The following is a 21,722-nucleotide window of genomic DNA, read 5'->3' as shown; positions in this document are numbered from 1 at the left end:
TTTGTCAAAGCCATTCAACAAGTCTCTAGGAGGTTCCTAACTTTTCCACATTTTTCTATCTTTTTTCTTAGCTCTCCAACCTCTGCCTGTTACCCAGTTCCAAAGTCATTTCCACAGTTTTGGGTATCTTTTCAGCAACACCCCACTCTACTGTTACCAATTTACTGTATTAGTTCGTCTTCACACTGCTGATAAAGACATACGTGAAACTTTGGGGGAAAAAATGGTTTAACTGAACTTACAGTTCCCCATGGCTGGGGATGCCTCACAATCATGGTGGGAGATGAAAGGCACTTCTTACATGGTGGCAGCAAGAGAAAAATGAGGAAGAAGCAAAAACAGAAATCCCTGATAAACCCGTCAGATCTTGTGAGACTTATTCACTATCACGAGAATAGCACGGGAAAGACCAGCGCCCATGATTCACTTACCTCCCACTGGGTCCCTCCCACAACACATGGGAATTCTGGGAGATACAATTCAAGCTGAGATTTGGGAGGGGACACAGCCAAACCACATCACCTTCTTCAATTGGAAAATCTCTCATCTGCAGTTTCTTGACATGGTTTGTGAATCTCCAACTTGGTCATGTCTGAAGATGTACACCAACTTCTCTGAATGAGCCTTTTAAAGTTTTTTTTTTTTTTAAATGATGCTCAAGATGAGGAGAGAAATACTCTCCTTTCTCCATAGTAAAGAAGAAATAAACAGCTGCAGCACTCCGACAGTATTTTTTCAAAGAAATTCTCTCTCAAATATCTAGTTTCAACTTCTTAAAGACTTAAAGTGATTGCTAAAATAAGAGTTGCAAAATTGAGCTTTCACTCTCTCTTTTTCAAATATTGTTATATTTTGATGGTCTGGCAATCCACTTCAGAACATGATTGTAATCCATATTTCTGACTTAAGGCCTCAGTCATAACTGAGGCTGAGTTCTAGTTTAATAGCTGTTTATGTTAGGATCATCCTAACTTTGTAGTGAAAGGATTATGCTTTCACTACAAAAGTGAGATTCCCTAGATGCTTGCTAAATGCAAAGAATAATGTCATAGGCTTGTTCCTGGGCTTGCATAAAATATGTAACTGTGATAACACTTTAATAGTGTTATAATTGTAAGATATTCTGGAGTGGGGAGTGCTCTTCTGCCCGTCTTCCTGGTTTCCTGAAGTCCTGTATGGCCTTTGATGACTATAAGTTGCTTAATTAGGCCAAATATCTAATTAGCTATTAATTGCCACTCCCGTTTGTGTCTCTTATTCTAGTAAGTCACTTTTCTCCCCCCACCTATACTTTTACCGTGGCATTGTTGAAATAATGGAAACACATTGGTTCTTCCTCTCTTGTGAACTTTAAAAACTTCCTTGGGGAATAAGAAAAAAGACTCACCTGATTTTCCAAAAAGTGTTTCTCCTTGCTCCACGCAGGAAGGACTTCCTTAGCACCCTCACACTGATAATAAATTATTAAAGGGGTCTCATGTGGACCTGCTGACAGCACTCTGATAAATACTCATATTAATTATAAAAAATAACAGTGGTCAAAAACTCAAAGTTCAACATGACTTTCAGAGCAGCTTTTTCTTTGTCATTTTTTTTTTCCTGAGATAGGTTTCAAATTTCAACACTGAACTTTCCAAAAAAACAGACTGCAACTTGATCCTAAAGATTAGTTTAGCACACTCTACTTTTGACCTTTGTTTTTAAGGATAAAAAAATGGAAGAAGCTCATCATGATCATGATCATCATCATTATCGTCTAGTGTGAGATCTACTCAGAGTCCAGGAATAGGCCAGGTAGGAAACCAGGGACTATTTCAAACACTGGGTGTGGGTCATCCTATATAACATGGGATGTGGGTGTGGGACCACAGGACTTGAGGCCACAGACCACAGAACAACTGCAGGGTAAGATAGGGCAGGGTCACAAAAGAAAGCAAGAAAAAGAGCCAAATGACTGCTAGACTATAGCTGAATTGAAAACCAGAAGACATGTTCAATTAATGAGGCTGGAGTGTATGAGGACAAGGGTCACCCATTTCAGGGAATTTTGAAAACAAGTTGATAACATGCCAGACTTTGGTTTTGTTGGTCTTGCTGCCTCCATGGGGATGTTTCCCGTGAGCGTGTTTAAAGAGTTCACAGGGCTCTAGACAAATGGTCCATAAGGATGCCTTTCTTCTTGTTATAAATACAGTGTAATGGCATGCCTCATTTGCCAGTTGAAGTCATAATGGCTTATTCAGATCCATCATGCTAAGGATTACTCAGGGACTGTTGAATAGACACATGTTTCTGCTGCCAGCAAATACATTTAGTCCCCTCTTTACACTACATTACATTGTTATATGTTGCTTCTTCATGAGTTTTTAAAAAGGCCTAGGTAAGGAAGAGAGAATTCATGCATATTGCATTGTTATATGTTGCTTCTTCACGAGCTGTTAAAAAGGCCTAGGTAAGGAAGAGAGAGAATTCATGCCATCTGTTGGCCTCATCCTCTTTTACCATAGTCCATTTCTTCACAAAAGAAAAGCCTAGGCAAGGTGAGTAAATATAAAATAGGTTACTTTTGAAGAAAATATCTGGATATAGTCTATTTTCCATGAGTAGAATAATATATCGATGGGTGCCAATTTTCACAGTAAAGCTATCTGAATAATTAAAGTTTAGCTTTTCTAAACTGGGCCAGATATCTAATTAGCTATTTATTGCTCTCCTGTTTGTGTCTGTTCCAGGAATTCACTTTTTATTCACCTGTACTTTTGCCATGGTATTGTTCAAATAAGGGAAAATAAAACTTTAAAAACCTCCTTGGGGCATAAGAAACAGGCTGGAAACAATATAGCATAAACATAATGCCTCCGTTTATGATTCTATCCACTTGTTTTCTGGACATGTCAAGTTATGTGAATTAAATGATTAAAACTTAATACTGACCCTAGCTATTTATTCTTCTTTAAAAATTATATTTGCAAACTGCTACCGAAGCCAGTGTAGAAATGATTCCTAACAGATAGAATCCCAGTCTTAAAAGATGTCACAAATAACTGGGTTCTAATTTCCTTCCATTTTCTCTTAGTTTTAACCTCATTATAATTTTTATATTTCAAACATACTTCTCTCTTTAATTTTTTAAAAACATTTAGTTTTAATTTTAAACCTTTTTGTCACATGCTAGCTTTGAACAGATTCCAGTGAGATAGCTGCTCTGAGACATATGCAGTATATGAAGTCCTGATTTCGAAGCAGGATATCTCCAAGTGGTGCTGAGCTAGTTCTCCATGAACCTATCAGGAGTAGTTTAGCCCTCAGGAGTATAGATCTCCACCTTGGCCCTAGCCCTAGCAGACCCCATCAAGCCCCATAGCCTCATGGAGTGGAAGACGCCTCCTCACTTAACACTCTGAGCTATTTACAGGGATCATGGAAATATGGTTTGATGGACAGAGAAGCCTTCAGGGAATTAATGACACCAGTGCTTGTAGAATGGATAGACTCTTCACCCGGGGACAGAGTGCTTTTAAAACCAAGAGCCCTGGAGGCGTTCAACTTCACTAACTTTGTCGAGTTTCTCCTGGATTTCTCTTTTCTCCCTTAACGTTGTCAGGAGAATTGCTGCTCAGCACATGTCAAACTTTCCCCAAGTGATGGATCATATACAGTGACACACCTCTTAGTAAAAAACCTTTTCACTTAAATTAAGCATTTTTGATATCTTCCACACTGGCAGATTGTAAGACTTCAGGAAAATAATATATTAGCAATCTAAAATATAATATTAAAAATGAAAACCAATACTGATTGATTGCTTTCTAAGTGATAGACTGTCAAGCACTTCACATGTATTGTCTCACTGAATAATGCATGTTCGTTTAACAGTACATTGAAGGGATGTTAATTATTCTATAAACTCAAAATGCAGATGCAAAATTTCTTTAATTCTGCCTTGTGGAAGTACACACACATTAGTGGCTAAGAGAAATGTTTTATTTGTGTCCTTTTATTTTTTTCCTGTTTCTTTCTCTCTCTCTCTCTTTTTTAAAGAATTGAAGTTAGTTTTATTCAAAAGTCTACTGAGGATTGAGACCTGGAACCTGAGAGCAGTTCTGTCAGATCATTCCAGTACAGGGCTTCAGCTCACTGCTTAGGGACATGCGTTAGGGGTTCAGTACATACAAAATCACATCACGCTTGCTCAGAAGTTATATTAAAGCAGAATCACATCTAGGTTTGGGTATAAGAATAATTCTCATTATGGATTGCAGAGGAATAATCACTAACCCCAGCAGACATTATTTTATGTGTAGGAAAAGGCAAAAACAAGGGTCATTCATCTTTCAAGGAATATAGCGACTCAGGCAAAAGACACGGAGGGCCATGTGCTCAGGCCTATTTTGTCTTCAAAGTGTTTGCCTTTTTCTTAGAAATAATAATTAATAAAGAAAATTTTTTAGTAGCTAAACCTAAGCAAAACATTACTGGCCTTAAAAGAGTCAAATGGGTACAAATTTTGTTTTCACTAGTTTGAGGAGACCTGTGATTATTTATATTTTTAATTACTTATTGTATTTAATGGATAATGTAATAGACAACACTCTCTTGCAATCAAGAATAATATGTAAATTGGTTTTTAAAAGAAAGAAGGTTTTAGCCTCTATAACTGGTGTCAAAGGTCTAAATCAATATGTATTAGAATACTGTACTTATACTACATTAAATCTTCCTCAAGGATTAGTAAAGAAAGCATGCACGCGTCAGTTACAACAGAAATACTCTTGGGAAAATAAAGTGATGTGAATATTTTGCTAGTTGATGTACCTGAAATACATACCCGTGGCTTTTAGGAAATCAAGCATACAATCATCTGAATTAAATGGAAATAGGTCAAATGAGGACAATTCAATTTTTACAGCTTATCTTTTTTGTTTGTTAGCTTCAGAGCTCGCTCACTCACACACACAGATGCAGCTATGTCCCTACCCCGTGGCTTATATTTTTTTCTCACAAAACTCATGCAAACTCTTACATACCCATACACCACTTTATAGATACAAGGTTTCACACTTATGACTTGACTTTGATGTCTTATGTATTTTAAATATGTATAACAGAAATGATATCTTCCTTGCAACATTGTTGCAAAGATTAAATGATGTAATAAATTGTAAAACAAAACCAAAAACAGTTAAAGGTCTTAAACATAGTAGCTATTGTTATTTTTATGTGTGCGATGATATCCTGTTACCACTATCGGCAATGATGTGATAAAACTAGGAACAGTCAGCGTGGTATGCTTATTCGATGCCAAATACTATGATGAATGTAGCTTTATATACCTCAGCCCATTTAATTTGAGTAGACAATATTATCCCGTTTTACAGCTAGAGAATATGGACTTAAATACAGGTGTGTATGCCATTTGTTAAAAAAAGATTCACTTCTGAGAGCTCATGACAGAGTAGTTAAGAGCCTGAATGCTGTGGTCAGATCCTCTGGGTTCTAACCCTGGGCTCTGCCACTTCCTTGCAGCATGACTTGGGCCAGATGCCTATTTACTCTGTTGTCTCAGTTTCTTTATTTGTGAACTAGGAATAATATTCTTATATATAATTCATAAGGCTGTTACAACTGTTAAAGGAGGAATGTTTATGAGGCACTCTAGAATTGTGTCTGGCACATAGTAAGTGCTATACAAGTGTTTGCTTAATGAAATAAATAGGCTTTAAATTACATTTGACTGGTAGAAAAATTTCAAAAGCAATTTTTAATTGTCTTGTTTAGGATTTTTATTCTTCATTTTAAAATCAACCCCCAAGCATTTGGAAGGAATTTCTGTGAGTTTGTTATAGCCCACAGATCTAAAAAGGTTTGTGTTAAAGTTATTTGGAAGCAATATTAGATTCAGAAGAGGGCAAATGACCTGACATTCTCAGATCATAAACATCTTTTGTGTAAGTCATGTCCACAGAATCGACTTGCTAGTTATGTTCCATCTTACTGAGGTACCTCCAAGAGCTTGACTATCACTGGTTCCAGTTTGAGGAGCTAGGCCCCTTTTGTAGTTAACCAGAATCCATATCCACCTAGAAAACATGTAGCTCCCGAACAATGAGAACACATGGATACGTGGGGGGAAACAACACACACTGGGGCCTGTGGGGTGGAGGGAGGGAGAGCATCGGGCAGAATAGCTAATGGATGCTGGGTGATATGATTTGGCTATGTCCCCACCCAAATCTCATCTTGAATTGTAACTCCCACAATTTCCACGTGTCATGGGAGGAACCCACTGGGAAATGACTGAATTGTGGGGGCGGGTCTTTCCTATGCTGTTCTCGAGATAGTGAATGAGTCTCACAGGATCCGATGGTTTAATAAGGGAAACCCGTTTTGCTTGGCTCTCATTCTTTCTCTGCCTGCTGCCATCCACGCAAGACGTGACTTGCTCCTCCTTGCCTTCCACCATGATTGTTGAGGCTTCCCCAGCCACTTCGAACTGTGAGTTCTCCATTACACCTCTTTCCTTTGTAAATTGCCCAGTCTAGTGTATGTCTTTATCAGCAGCATGAAAATGGACTAATACACTGGGCTTAATACCAACATGATGGGTTGACAGGTGTACCAAACCACCATTGCACATGTACCTATGTAAGAAACCTGCACATTCTGCACATGCCTGGAACTTAAAATAAGTTAAAGGAAAAAAAAAAAAGAAAAAAATGTAGCTCCTTTCCTGATCCTATCTTCCACCCCAGATGGAAACTAACAAAGACCTTCTCACCTATCTACATTACTGCCACTACTGCCAAAGACCTTCTCACCTATCTACATTACTGCCACTTCTGTTGATTGCGTGTGATACTTTTCCTCCCTCACAGAAGCACTGAGGAGCAAATAAACCTAAGGAAGAAAACACAATTATCTTTACACCAATATTTAGATTCCTTACAGGGACTCAGTGTTTATATGTGATGTAAGTATTATTCTAATGCAAAACATTCTTTTCATTCTGATCTTAGAGTCAGAGCAAGTGGTATTTTGGTTTAAAGTGATGAGATTACCCCTAGACCATCTCACTAAGGGTTATCTTTCTATTGAGAAATACCTTTTAGAGAGATTTCATGCGCATCCTTTGTAACTCTTCCCAGTACTTAAAACTTCACTACCAGGAAACTGGTGGCAGAATTATAACGCTGCCTCCGGTCCACTCTGCCACCCTTTTGCAATTTGGCAGCTTCTTGAAGCACTTAAGCGGCTTGGTGCCTTCAGTCTGACACTTCAGATGTGGCCATCAGCTAATGATTCTTGGCTTAATGTTGCAGATGCAACTGTGAGCCTATAAATGAATAACAGAGGACTTTTCTTTTTTTCTAATTTGGCATTCAGTTGCATCATTAAACATAAGTATATTGTGTTGATAAAATGGGATTGAAAAATAAAAACATTCAGGAGATTTCTATAGCAAATGTGTACTTAGGGGAGGTTCAACGAATACTTGTGGAATTGAATAAAAAAAAAAACTACTTCAAGAAAAAAAAAAATAACTTATGATGCATTGTCTGAAGGGTCAAATCAAGGCAACATGGTTAGGCATTGCAAAACCCAGAAGTGTCCTAAATCTAGAGGTGGCCACAAGATTTGTTGTACTCTTTTGAATAACTATTTTCTAAGAGCTGACAATGCAAATATATGCATCTGTTATGAAAAATTGGCACATTTCCCAGTGAACTGTTTTCTGTATTTATCCAATATGTATTTACTATACATTACTTATGAGCAGACAGAGGAATAAGTACTTGGGATATAAAACTCTCGTCAAACTGATAGTGTGGTATTTGCACTGTTTTTCTAAACACTTTGGGTTCAAATCTACAGCTATTACATCTTGTGGTTTTGATTAGGTGCATGCATTATGAGTAATGTTTTATAAATATCGTTGTGAAGAAATACAGGCATTTATTGATTGGACACACAGTCTAAGTTACATAAGGCATTCTGTAATCTCCTCAAAGAACCCCAGGAACTCCCTAAATTGAACGGCTATTTGTTTTCTTCAGACTAAAATACAGCAAATGAATGAACTATGTAACAGAGGTTATACTGAAAAAAAACTTCCCGGAAGGTTTTCCACTATATGGAAACGATGTTATAGTAGCAAACATAGGACTGAACTGGAATTTTTAAGTCTGCAAAGTTTTTATGTTTTTCATATAGAAATCGTCACTAAACATACTTTGGGTCAATATTGGTTCAGGTAGAATCTTAATATGGAGTTTGGAACAGTTGAAAACTGAGTGAGAAAACAGAGGGATATTTTCTTGAATTTTAAAGGTCAAAATCCGTGCATAAATCTATGATTGTACTATGTAGCTTTGAATAAGTGCATTTGTTTTGAACAAAACAAAATAAAACAGTCATGGGGAGTTATTGTTTTAATGAAAGATGCTTTGCTAGAGGTAAAATGTGTTCAGTTGAAAAGCATTTACTTTTTTTTTACGGTGGTGAATTTATTTAAATATTTATTTTTCTTCTTTTTTTGTAAAAAAAAAAGGCTTTATTGAAGTATATACTTTATATACAGAAAAGTGCACACATTGAGTGTATATGCATCTTGATGTATTTGTATGCGTGCATATACCCATGATACCATCATCACAACCAAGATACTAAACGTTTTTATAATCTCCAAAAATTTCTTTGTTTTCGTGTGCGTGTGTGTGTGTGTGTTGTAACAATACTTAACATTAAATCTACCCTCTTAACATATCATAAAGTGCACCATATTGTTAATTATGGGTGCTAAACTGTAGAGTAGATCTCTAGAACTCATTCATTTTGCATAACAGACATTTTATAGCTGAAGAACAATTCTCCATTTCCCCCTCCCCTCAGCTTCTGGTTACCACCATTTTATTCTCTGCTTCTATGAGTTTGACTGTTTTCGATATCTCATGTAAGTGGAATCATGCAGTATTTGTCCTTTGTGGCTGACTTATTTTACTTAGCATAATATCCTTTAGGTTTATCCATATTGTTGCAAATGGCAGAATTTCCTTCTTTTTCAAGGGTGAATAATAAGGCAACATTTACTATTTAAGTATTGTAATTTCCCTTGTGTAAATTGTTTCAATTTTTATAATGATAGGGACAGCCAAATCATATTTAATTTTATGTTACTCCGTTGGCATATTGGTTCCAGATAAATGGCTCAGAATTAGCCTCGTCTTGTTGTTCTTTGAAAAACTTCATTCAAATAGATAAAATGTCCCAGAAATACACTCTGATTACTGAAGCTTTTGAAATAAACAAATCCACTTTAAGACAATATTGGGTTTCAGACATATTTATTTTAAGACAATATTGGGTTTCAGACACATTCACCACAAAGAATTCTGTGACACGTAAAAGAGAAAAATATTGGCAAACTATATGGTACATTGATTTTCTAATTTTTAGTATACTGAAGCATTGCCTTCTCATCATTGTTCCATCATAGACAATTGAGTCCAAACTCTACTTACGATTTTCTTCGTGAATACAATTCCTTTCAGTTGAATAGCTTAGATTCAGTAGTCACTTTTATTCATTCTTATACTTTAGCCTATATGCCAAAAATATAGAAGTTGTATTATATGTGTGGTGATTGTTACTCTAATCGCCTTAATTCTGTATTAGTACTCAACACATATTTTTTCTTTTTTAAAGGAAACTAAAAATAAGACAAAGAAATACACTTTTCTTTCTGAAAGTACAAACCCAGGGGTTGACAAATGATTAATATATGCCTAGTGAGCACAAGTAATTGGGCTATAAAATAGAAGTTACACAAAGTACATTTTATTTAGATTATGTTATATATAATTTAATTATATAATAAAGCATAAAATGAGGATAACGTTAAAAAGAATCTATAACTTAAAGACTCCACATTTTCTCTTAATGCTATACAAGCTAATTGAAATTAACAATATATTGAAATTGTTGGCTGACTTGCTTTTCAAAAGAATAACATTTGGGTATCAATCAGGCAGGCTGGAGGAATGGACACAGGGCAAATAAAGCCAGACAGATACAGAGATATGATATCCACTGTTTTGAAATCACTGCCCTATTCAAATTATCATATGGCCAACTTCTACTGCTCATAGTTAGAATTATTAGAAAGAAAACTGGTTCAATTCAGGGAAGTCTCCTGGTGGGCCAAATATGTCAGCAAGTAACTGGAAAAGTTTCATCCGGCTGTGAAGATCTATAGCCAGAACTCTTGACAAATTATGATGGCAACTTATTTGCTGCTTTATCTGTGTCCCATGTTTAAACACTTCTTAATAGTCTCATTGATCTTTTCACAAAATCCCAGCCTTCTACATCCTCTTTTACACATTTGTTTTATTTAATCAGGGACCCACTTTGCCACAAATGTGGTTTGCTTATGCTGCCTTTGTCTCCCTCATGTAAGGTTTTATAAAATAATGCAACTTATTCATGGGTTATAGCTAGAAAAAAATATGGCATTCAAATCCCAGCTCTTGAGAAAGATAAAAACAAAACACTTAAAAACAAACTTGAGTTTTTAGGAAAGTTCGAAGTTTCTGCAATTTTCCAATGAGTCCATTGAAGCTTTTTAGCATTGCATTAGGAAAGATCCATCAAGTTTTGACAGCTTTGTTTGTTTAAGCAAGGTAAAATGTAAAACATAACAATTTTGTTAAGCTTTCGGGAAGCACGATTCTCCCTGGACAGTACAAGAAAAGCATTAACAAGGACCACTTTCTAATAATCTTAGAAGACATACTTACTTCTGAATATTTACTCAAATGTTTCAACAACGGGTTTTTTTGAAGTTGGTAGAATTTTTAGTGTGGTAAATATTTAAATGGTCCAGATTCCCTATGTATGTTATATGTAATACTACCATTTTCCATATTTACTCTGTACTGGGACAAGTGTATGCTAGTAAGGATACGTAGATGGGTAGAAACACAATATTATATGTCTTTGTTCAAGTATTTAATGTTGGTATTAAATATTAATAAACTGTTAAATATCAGAAGTTTTGGCTAATAACTTAGCTGAGAAAAAAGTCGAATATTGCTTTCAGTTGCCCCCATTTTTTTAAGGATAAGTACACATAAATAGTTTGTCGTAATCAGTGCTATGGTCTGAGTAGACAGCAAGGCAAGAAAAGAAATGATCAGTGCATGGGAGATAAAGGAGTATTTTAAGGTAAAATCTGAAGCTTGGGTTTGGACGAAACAGTGATAAAAAGGGATATTTTCTTCCTTTGACTTTTAGGGGAAATAATATAAAGTATGTATTTTGCATAAATATTATTTTCTCTTATTGAAAATGCCATCCTCTGTATAACAAAAAGAGAGGAAAAGTTTGTCTCAAATAGTTGAAGTTCACTACAGCTCTTGCTGAAGGGCAATATTTTTATTTATTTATTTATTTTGAGACGGAGTCTCGCTCTGTTGCCCAGGCTGGAGTGCAGTGGCCCGATCTCAGCTCACTGCAAGCTCCGCCTCCCGGGTTTACACCATTCTCCTGCCTCAGCCTCCCAAGTAGCTGGGACTACAGGCGCCCGCCACCTCGCGCGGCTAGTTTTTTGTATATTTTAGTAGAGACGGGGTTTCACCGTGTTAGCCAGGATGGTCTCTATCTTCTGACCTCGTGATCCGCCCGTCTCAGCCTCCCAAAGTGCTGGGATTACAGGCTTGAGCCACCGCGCCCGGCAATATTTTTATTTTTAAGGGCCCCACTGTTGTCATTCTCTCAAGCTGAAGTTTAGTCTTTAGCACTACAGTTTTGTGATGAATAAATCATCTACTTTCTTAGTGTGTGTCAGAAAGTTTTAAAGCTCAAGTAATAATAAGAGGTTATTTTTCTTCTTTCTTTTGAACTGTTGATAGTAGCCAAAGACAGTGACACTTTGGTGAAGCAGATTTGCCAAGGGAGACTTTGCAGATTCCATAGACGTTGTGTACTGCAGAGTATTCTGTTCTGCAAAATCATTCTACAGGGCTTCTTAGGGATTTCCTGTTTCTTTTTCAGAGAAGACTGCAAATCAACTCAGTTCACTCAACAAATATTGAGTGCCTACTATGTGCAGGACATTGTTCTATGTGCGTCTTTAATATTCTGTTTTTAAGTGAAAGTGATGTCTTTTAATCTGACAAGCCCATTTAACTCTGTATTTGAAGTTTATGCATGTTGCATCCCCTCTGTTTTGACATGTAAAGACTTAAAGGACACTGACATGAACGAGGACTGGTGGATGGGCATTTGAAAGCTGATGGCATGAGTGTTTGGGTATTCAGCCAGTGGCATTATGATCTTCCCAGACAACAATACTAAATGACATGGTGATTTCTGCTCCCTTGCTCTCATTTGTCATCACAATCATTCTTCCTTTGATGCTTAATTCTCCTCTGTCTTTTACTTTTAAGTTCTACTGACAATCTGCATGTCAGGCCTTTCTTTTGTCCTTAGATTATTGCAAGAGCCTCTGACTTCCTGTCTGAATGGTAATCTAGATTAGTATTTCCAGTGCATTCCTATGAGTCTGCCCCTTGCCAGCTGAAAAATGGTAAAGAATAATCTTAAAGCACTCCATATTGCTATTATTAATGTATATAGAATTATAAAATAACTGGAATCTTTCAGCAGATAGGTGGACATGTGAGTGAATGGAGGCCCAAGAAGCTTAAGTGATTAAGTTCAGGTTTATTAATTATTAGGAAGAAATATTGGAACGAAAACAGAGTTCTATTAAGTTTCAGGTCTGTGTCCTCTCTGCTCTTACAAAATATCTTGCATTAAATTTAGTGTTTTCTTCCACCATATAAGAGCTCCCAAGAGCAGGGATTATGAAAAGACCCCCAGAAGAAACAGAAGAGGATTCGTGAACATGGTCACCATGCTGAAATATACGGTGAAAATACAAATGTAAAAGAAAATAGTTCAATTATGCTGGTGTATCTGTTGTTTAAACTTAATTGCATATAAAATATGGCTGGAGTGGTATTGTTGTTCAGTAAATGGATAAATAAATGAGTAAAGAAATAGTACATAGAACATGATATTTAGCATAAAATTTTAGTGTAAAATCGTGTTGGAAGTTCTAGTAACTATCTCAAGGATTAGAAACTATCTGGATCATAAACATACCAGTAACTACTACTGTGGGAATCGGATTGGCTTTTAAAAACTTTTTGTTTTAAAATTTTATGCATTATTTGTTTATTTTTTCCAATGACTTGCCCACATAGGTAACTTGATTAATAATGCACTCTTTATTGACTTAGTTTCATTTTGTATCTCATGTTTTCACTCTCTTACCAGTGTTTATTGGGGTCACCTCTCAAATAAACTGTGTTCACTCAAATCTGTGTTTTAGTTTCTTCTCTGGGAGAACCCAAAGTAAGACAATTTTTTTTTTTCTAGGATACAATTTTATCTCTAGTTGTCTGCACTGCTTATTCAAAAGGAGGTCTAATGCTCATCTCTAGGAATTTCCCAGTTGTCAGCGCTACCATTTTGGTCAGATATCCCTGTAACTTCTTCCACTTCTCTTCTGTCTCAGGACTTTGTCCTTCTGTCTTAGGTTCTTGCCAAAATTAGGGATAATCTCAGCCTACTTTGATGAAATTTTTAAGACAGTAAGTTTTAGAGGTTGAAGGAGTATTATTTTGTTTTCTTTATTGTATACCCAAGACAATGGTAAGTAATAGACAAATATTACAGATTATTGATTTTCTGCTTTTTTTTTTTTTTTGAGATGGAGTCTTGCTCTGTTGCCCAGGCTGGAGTACAGTGGTGTGATCTTGGCTCACTGCAACCTCTGCCGCCCAGGTTCAAGCAATTCTCCTGTCTCAGCCTCCTGAGTAGCTGGGACTACAGGCATGTGGCACCACACCTGGCTAATTTTTGTATTTGTAGTAGAGATGGGGTTTCACCATATTGGTCAGGCTGGTCTCAAACTCCTGGCCTCAGGTGATCCACCTGTCTCAGCCTCCCAAAGTGCTGGGATTAAAGGCCTGAGCCACCATGCCCATCCATTTTCTGCTTCTTCTGGTAAGACTGTTAAGACCACTTACTAGCATTGGATCTTCATTTAGTTGGCTTTTGGGGATGGATATGAAGGGATTTGTAGAAAACATACATTCAGGCTTTTTGGGCACAAGCTGGTTGGTTACTACTTCAAAGATGGGAGGTATCAGTGTTGAGAGTGGCAGAGTCATGTGGAAGAGAGCAAAGGGAACCACATGTAGGGAATGCTAATAGTTGGTTCAACAGGAGATTGTATAGCAAAGACAAGGAATTAACTTAGGTGCCCATCAATGGCGGAATGGATAAAGAAAATGTACATATATACCATGGAATACTACACAGCCATTAAAAAGAATGAAATCATGTCCTTCACAGCAACATGGATGAATCCGGAGGCCATAATCCTAAGTGAGTTAATACAGGAACAGAAAACTAAATACCACACATTCTCACTTATGAGTGATAGCTAAATATTGAGCACACGTGCACATAAACATGGGAACAACAGACACTATGGACTACTACACAGAAAGGAGATGATATAGTTTGGATATTTGTCCCTGCCCAAATCTCATGTTGAATTGTAATTCCCAGTGCTGGAAGTGGAGCCTGGTAGAGGGATTTGGGCATCCCGGTGGATCCCTCATGGCTTGGTGCTGTCCTTGCCATAGCGAGTAAGCTCTCACAAGATCTGGCATTTTGAAGCGTGTGATACCTTCACCTGTACTCTGTCTTGTTCCTGCTCTTGCCATATGACGTGCTTACTCCTGCTTCGTCTTCCGCCATGAATAAAAACTTCCTGAGGTCTCTTCAGAAGGCAAACAAAGGCTAATTTCATGCCTGCTGTGCATCCTATAGAACTATGTGCCAATTACCACTTTTCTTTATAAATTACCAAGTCTGCGGTATTTCTTTATAGCAGTGCAAAAATGGCCTAATACAGAAAATTGGTACAAAGAGTGGGATGTTGCTGTAAAGATACCTGAAAATATAGAAACAACTTTGGAATGGGTAATAGGCAGATGCTGGAAGAGTTCAGAAGGCTTAGAAGACAGGAATATGAGGAGAAGTGTAAAACTTCTTAGAGACTGGTTAAATGGTTGTATACAAAATGCTGATAGTGACATGGACAATGAAGTCCAGTCTGATGAGATCTCAGATGGTGATATGGTTTGGCTCTGTGTCCCCACCCAAATCTCCCATTGAATTTTGATCTGTAGTGTTGGAGGAGGGGTCTGATGGGAGGGGATTGGATCATAGGGGTGGATTTCCCCCTTGCTGTTCTCATGATAGTGAGTGAGTTCTCACGAGATCTGGTTGTTTAACAGTGTGTAACACTTCCCCCTTTGCCTTCTCTCTCTCCTGTCACTGTGTGAAGATGTGCTTGCTTCCTCTTTGCCTTCCACCATGATCATAGGTCTTCTGAGGCCTCCCCAGCCGTGCTTCCTGTATAGTTTGTGGGACTGTAAGTCAATTAGACCTCTTTTCTTCATAAATTAGCCAGTCTCAGATAGTTCTTTATAGCAGTGCAAGAATGGACTAATACCAAGAAATGGTACCGGAGGAGTGAGGCATTGCTATAAAGATACCTGAAAATGGGGAAGTGACCTTGAAATGGGCAGAGGGTGGAACAACTTAAGGGCTCAGAAGAAGACAGGAAGATGAGGGAAAGTTTGGAACTTGCTAGAGACTTGTTGAATGGTTGTGACCAAAATGAAGATAGTGATATGGACAGTGAAGTTCCAGCTGAAAAGGACTCAGATGGAGATAAGGAAGTTATTGGAAACTGGAGCAAAGGTCACTGTTGCTATGTTTTAGCAAGGAGATTGGTGGCATTGTGCCCCTGGTCTAAGTATCTGTGGAGCTTTGAACTTGAGAGAGTTGATTTAGGGTATCTTGTGGAAGAAATTTCTAAGCAGCAAAGCATTCATGATGTGGCCCAGCTGCTTCTAAAAGCATATGCTCGTTTGCATAAACAAAGAAATGACCTGAAACTAGAACTTGTATTTAAAAGGGAAGCAGAGCGTAAAAGTTTGGAAAATTTGCAGCCTAACTAGGTTGGAAAGAAAAACCCATTTTTCTGGGGAGGAATCAAGGCTGCAGAAATTTGCCTAAGTAAAGAAGAGCCTATTATTATTGGCCAAGACAATGGGGAAAATGCCTCCAGGGCATGTAAGAGACGTTCCTGACAGCCCATCCCGTAACAGGCCCCCTGGGGGCCTAGGAAGGGAAAAATAGTTTTGTGAGCCAGATCCAGGGCCTTGCTGCTCTGTGCAGCCCTGGGACATGGCACCCTGCATCCTAGCTGCTTCAGCTGTAGCCATGGCTAAAAGGGGCCAAGGTAAAGCTCAGACTATTGCTTTAGAGGATGCAAGCCCCAAGCCTTGGTGGCTTCCATGTGGTATTGGTCCTGTGGTTGCAAAGAAGGCAAGAGTTGAAGTTTGGAAGCCTCTGCCTAGATTTCAGAGGATGTATGAAAATGCCTTGATGTTCAGGCAGAAGAAAAAAAAATGGTTTCATGGGCCAGAATCAGGCCCAAGCCCAGGCCCATGACCTTGCTACCCTACAAAGCCTCAGGACACTGCTACCTGCAGGGGTAGAGCCCTCATGGAGGTCCTGTACTAGGGCAAATGCAGAGGGGAAATGTGAGGTTGTAGTCCCCACATAGAGTTTTCACTGGGACACTGTCTAGTGGAGCTATGAAAAGAGGGACACCATCTTTCAGACCCCAGAATGGTAGATCCACTGACAGCTTGTACTGTGCACTTCAAAAAGCTGCAGGTACTCTACGCCAGCCCACGAAAGCAGCCAAGGGATCTGTACCCTACAGAGCCACAGAGGCAGAGCTGCCCAAGTCCTGGGAAACTCACCACTTGCATCATGTGGCTTGGATGTGAGTCATGGAGGTCAAAGGGGATTATTTTGGAGCTTTAAGATTTAATGAATGCCCTGGCAGGTTTTGGACTTGCATGGGGCCTGTGGCCCCATTGTTTTGGCCATTTTATCCCATTTGGAACAGGAGCATTTCTTAATGTCTGTATCCCCATTGTATCTTGGAAGTAACTAACTTACTTTTGATTTTACAGGCTCATAGTTGGAAGGGACTTGCCTTGTCTCAGATGAGACTTTGCAATCGGACTTTTGAGTTAATGCTGAAATGAGTTAAGACTTTGGGGGATTGTTGGAAAGGCATGATGTGTTTTAAAATGTGAGAAGGCCATGGGATTTGGAAGGGGGTAGGGGTGGAGTGATATGGTTTGGCTCTGTGTCCCTACTCAAATCTCATGTTGAATTATGATCTTCTGTGTTGGAGGTGGGGCCTGGTGGGAGGTGACTGGATCATGGGGGTGGATTCCCTCCTTGCTGTTCTTGTGATAGTGAGGGAGTTTTCACGAGATCTGTTTTTTTAAAAGTGCGTAGTACTTCCTCCTTTGCTCTTCTTTCGCCATGCGAAGATGTGCTTGCTTCCCCTTTGCCTTCCAGCCACTCTGGCTTCAGCCTTGGCTCAGAGAACCCCAGAGACGTCTCAGGCTGCTGCTTCAGAGGGCACAAGCCGTAAGCCTTGGTGGCTTCCATATGGTGTTAAGCCTGTAAGCATGCAGACTGCAAGAGTGAGTGAGGCTTGGCAGTCTCCTCAGAGATTTTAGAGGACGTATGAAAAGCCTAGGTTTTCAGGCAGAAGCTTGTTGCAGAGGCAGAGCCCTCACAGCGAATCTTTACTAGGACAATGTAAAGGGGAAATGTGGGGTTGGAGGCACCACACAGTGTCCCCACTGGGCCACTCCTAGTGGAGCTGTGGGAAGGGGGCTGCCAGCTTCCAGACCCCAGAATGATAGATCTACTCACAGCTTGCACCCTGCACCTAGAAAATTCACAGGCACTCAACAGTCTGTGAGAGAAGCCGTGGAGCCTGAACACTGCAAAGCCAGAGGTATATTGCTGCTTGAGGCCTTGGGAGCTTCCCCCTTGCACCACTGTGCCCCGGATGTGGGACATGGAGTCCAGGGAGATTACTTTGGAGCTTTGTGATTTAATAGCTGCCCTGCTGGGTTTCAAACTTGTGTACAGGCCCCTTTCTTTTGGCTGATTTCTCCCTTTTGGAACCTCAATGTTTATACAATGCCTGTACCCTCATTGTATCTTGGAAGTAACTAACTTGTTTTTTATTTTACAGGCTTACAGGTGGAAAGGACTTACCTTGTCTCAGATGAGACTTTCGACTTTGAACTTTTGGGTTAATACTTGAACGAGTTAAGACTTTGGAGGACTGTTGTGAAGGTATGATTATATTTTGCAGTATGAGAAGGATATGATATTTGGAAAAGTCAAGGGTGGAATTATATAGTAGGGATATTTGTCTCTGCTCAGTTCTCATGTTGAATTTTAATCCGCAATGCTGAAGGTGGGGCCTAATTGGAGGTGTTTGGGTCACGGGGTGAATCCTTCATGGCTTGGTGCTGTCTTTGCAATAGTGAGGGAGTTCTCACAAAATCTGGTCATTTAGAAGTGTGGCACCTTCACCCCGACTCTCTCTTGCTCCTGCTTTTGCCATGTGACATGCTTACTCCTGCTTCATCTTCTGCCATGAGTAAAAGCTTCCTGAGGTCTCCCCATAAGCTGAGGAAATGCTGGCACTAAGTTTCCTGCACAGCCTGCAGAACTGTGAGCCAACTAAACCTATTTTCTTTATAAATTACCCAGTTTCAGGTGTTTCTTTATAGCAACAGGAGACTGGCCTAATACGGGAGGGTGGGGGAAGTGTGGATTGAAAACTGCCATTAAAAGTAATGGCAAAAACCCCAAATATTTTTGCACCAGCCTACAGTCCTACACATGTGCTTGTATCTAAAATAAAAACTGAAATTTATAAAGTGGGGAATCGCAGTTATGCCAAATACTCTCAGATTTCCTGGAAGAGTCAATGAATAGGTCACACACCTTGCTTGGTTGATCTATTGCAGCCTTCTAATACCCTCCATGAGTTGGTTATTATCTGCCTGTCCAATTCTAATTACACCACTTGCTAAGTACGTGACTTAGAAAAAGCTACTGAGCTATTTCATATGTTAGTACTCTTAAGTAAACAATAAAGATACAAAGGATTCTTTGTAGAGTTGTGAGAAATGATATAATCTGTGTTCAAGTTCTTAACCATGCTTGCTACATAGTAAGATATCAAAAATGCTAGTTATTATCACTATTATTTTAAGCCATTTCTTTCTAGCTAATGCTCAAAAAAAGGATAAATGCAGATATTCTTGGATGTTACTTGAAATTGGTATCGTGTGCTATGGAAAGACCTATGTAGAGAATGCAAAGTTAATATTACAAAAAGTTTAAATCTCTCTTTTAAGGATAGTGGGGAGGAAGTGAGGATGGTTAATGGGTTTGAAAACATAGATAGAATGAATAAGATCTAATATTTGATAGCACAATAGGGAGACTATATTAAAAATAATTTACTTGTACATTTTAAAATAATTAAAAGTATAACTGGATTGTTTGTAATGCAAACAAAGGATAAATGCTTAAGGTGATGAGTACCTCCATTTAACCTGATGTGATTATTACACATTGTATGCCTGTATCAAAATATCTCATGTACCACATAATTATATATAACTACTATACACCCACAAAATTTAAAAAAACTTTTAAAATTTCCTTTTACATCTTTTAAATATCTTTGTTTTTTTAAAAAAATAATTTTAGTGATGTATTAATTAATTTTTCTATAGTAACGAACAATCTCTGACTTACAAACAAGAGTTCATCTTGTTATGCACATTACATGTATGCGGTAGCTGTGGCCTGTCCTCCATGTGTCTCCTGCCATATCACACTGAGGAATCAGCCCCTATGGGGACCTGCCCATTCTTGGTCAGAGGAAAAGCAACAGAGCAGGGAGAAGCTCATAACACCCTAAAAGCTTCTGCTTGGATATGGTGTATGTCACATTTACCCACATTCTATTGACCAAAACATGTCACAAGGCTGAGCCCCAACTGCATGAGGCCAGGGACTCTTCTCTCTCTCTACTGGAAGGACTGGCAGGTCATGTGGAAATAGATGGCATTGAATGATCCTTTTTCAAGGAAGGATGATAGTGAATAATTATAAACAATTACATGATATGAAGCAAATGGACTTCAAAGGTACTTTTTGGTTTTGCCCAAATTTTCTGTTTTCCCTGAAGAACCAGTTTTGAAATTGTTTAGTTGGCTCAGACAATTACTCATTTGAAATTTCATGGAGAATTTAAGAGAAAACTGGGGGTTGCTGGTCATCTAGGGTATCAATCTGCATCAGTTTAATTAAATTAATATGAAAAATTGTAGCCTAAGTCAAGGAAAGTAAGGAGGTAAAAAGACACCTATAAAGTGACTGAAAGCTGCCAGCACATGTCAAATTATTTGTTTTGAAGTCATTTCAAATTGCAGTGTTACCTTCATATATTAAGCATAGTCTATTTGAACCACTATATTTAATTACTATCCATCATTTACACCAAAGTAATATGTGGTAAAGCTGAATTCCTCCTTTTTCTTTTGGCCTTTTGAATTTTGAGAGATGAAAATAATTTAATCTCTCAAAATAAATTTACACCTTTTATTCTTTAAACCCTTCAGTTCTTCTTAGCATAGAAAACACTGGTTTCCTCTTCAGTTTCAGTTGCCTCATTTCACTGCATTTGTTATAGGCTGAATGTTTGGGTCCCTACAAAATATATATGTTGAGGTCCTAACCTTTAACTATATTTGGAGATGGGGCCTCTAAGGAAATAATTAATGTTAAATAAGGTCATAGGAGTAAGGCCCTGATCTGATAGGAATCATGTCTTTATAAGATAAGATGGCTGGGCGTGGTGGCTCATACCTGTAATCCCAGCATTTTGGGAGGCTGAGGCGGGAGGATCTCTTGAGCCCAAGAGTTCAAGACCAGCCTGGGCAAGATAGCGAGACCCCCTTCTCTCTATATACATATGACGAGACACCAGAGAGCTTGCTTTCTCTTTCTCTTTGTGTTAGGATGAAGAATTATAGAGAGCTGTTTGGATCTGTCCATTTTGAAATACAGACATCTCCACTATAGACCCCTAGTTGAATATTAAGTGATTGACTAGAGATATATATTTGGAAGTTGTCAGCATAAAAGAGATTGTTCATACCATGGCCTTGGATGACATTGGTTAGGTCTGACTACTTAGGGAAGAATTCTGAACCCAGAGATACTCTGAAATGTAGAAGTCAGCCACAGGAGGAAGTTTCGTAAATGAGACCAAGAAGCAGTAGCCAGGGTAGTAAAGGGAAAATAAGAGTGTGTAATTCTTGATGCTAAGTGACAATCAAGAGAGCTCTCATCCTGGTTTCAGTACCCCAGACATATGCATCATAATTTGAGCTTTACTGCCCTCATACTCCTGATTATGTATTTTCTGATTCCAACTCTAGTCTACCTTGTCCAGCAAACAGTTTCCTTCCAGACTGAGAAAAGGTAACATGGGACTTGTTCTTCTTTCCCCACTGGAGTGAAGTAGACCAGTTCACCTTAGCTCAAAGGACTTCAGATTCTGGATTGTATGTTCACAAATCATCTATACATTTCTTCACTTTGATCCTCAGTGATATCAACTAAAAGTTTCTTAATATATATTTTATATAGCTTAGTTGAGT

At 38.4% G+C, this 21,722-nt stretch overlaps 1 protein-coding gene across 1 annotated transcript in view; it reads left to right on the top strand.

The window, feature by feature from the left end:
• The window catches only part of CHODL (chondrolectin), a 456,335-nt gene that overhangs the window by 192,785 nt on the left and 241,828 nt on the right, over positions 1-21,722 (top strand). Inside the window, exon 4 of the mRNA XM_050782173.1 lies at positions 18,224-18,327. The gene's annotated coding sequence lies outside the window, so the exon portion shown is untranslated. The remainder of the gene's footprint in view (positions 1-18,223; positions 18,328-21,722) is intronic.

Source organism: Macaca thibetana, chromosome 3 (assembly GCF_024542745.1).
Source record: "Macaca thibetana thibetana isolate TM-01 chromosome 3, ASM2454274v1, whole genome shotgun sequence".
NCBI classification, from domain to species: domain Eukaryota; kingdom Metazoa; phylum Chordata; class Mammalia; order Primates; family Cercopithecidae; genus Macaca; species Macaca thibetana.
The sequence above is the reverse complement of the archived record's forward strand: the minus strand, read 5'-3'. Positions and strand labels throughout refer to the sequence as shown.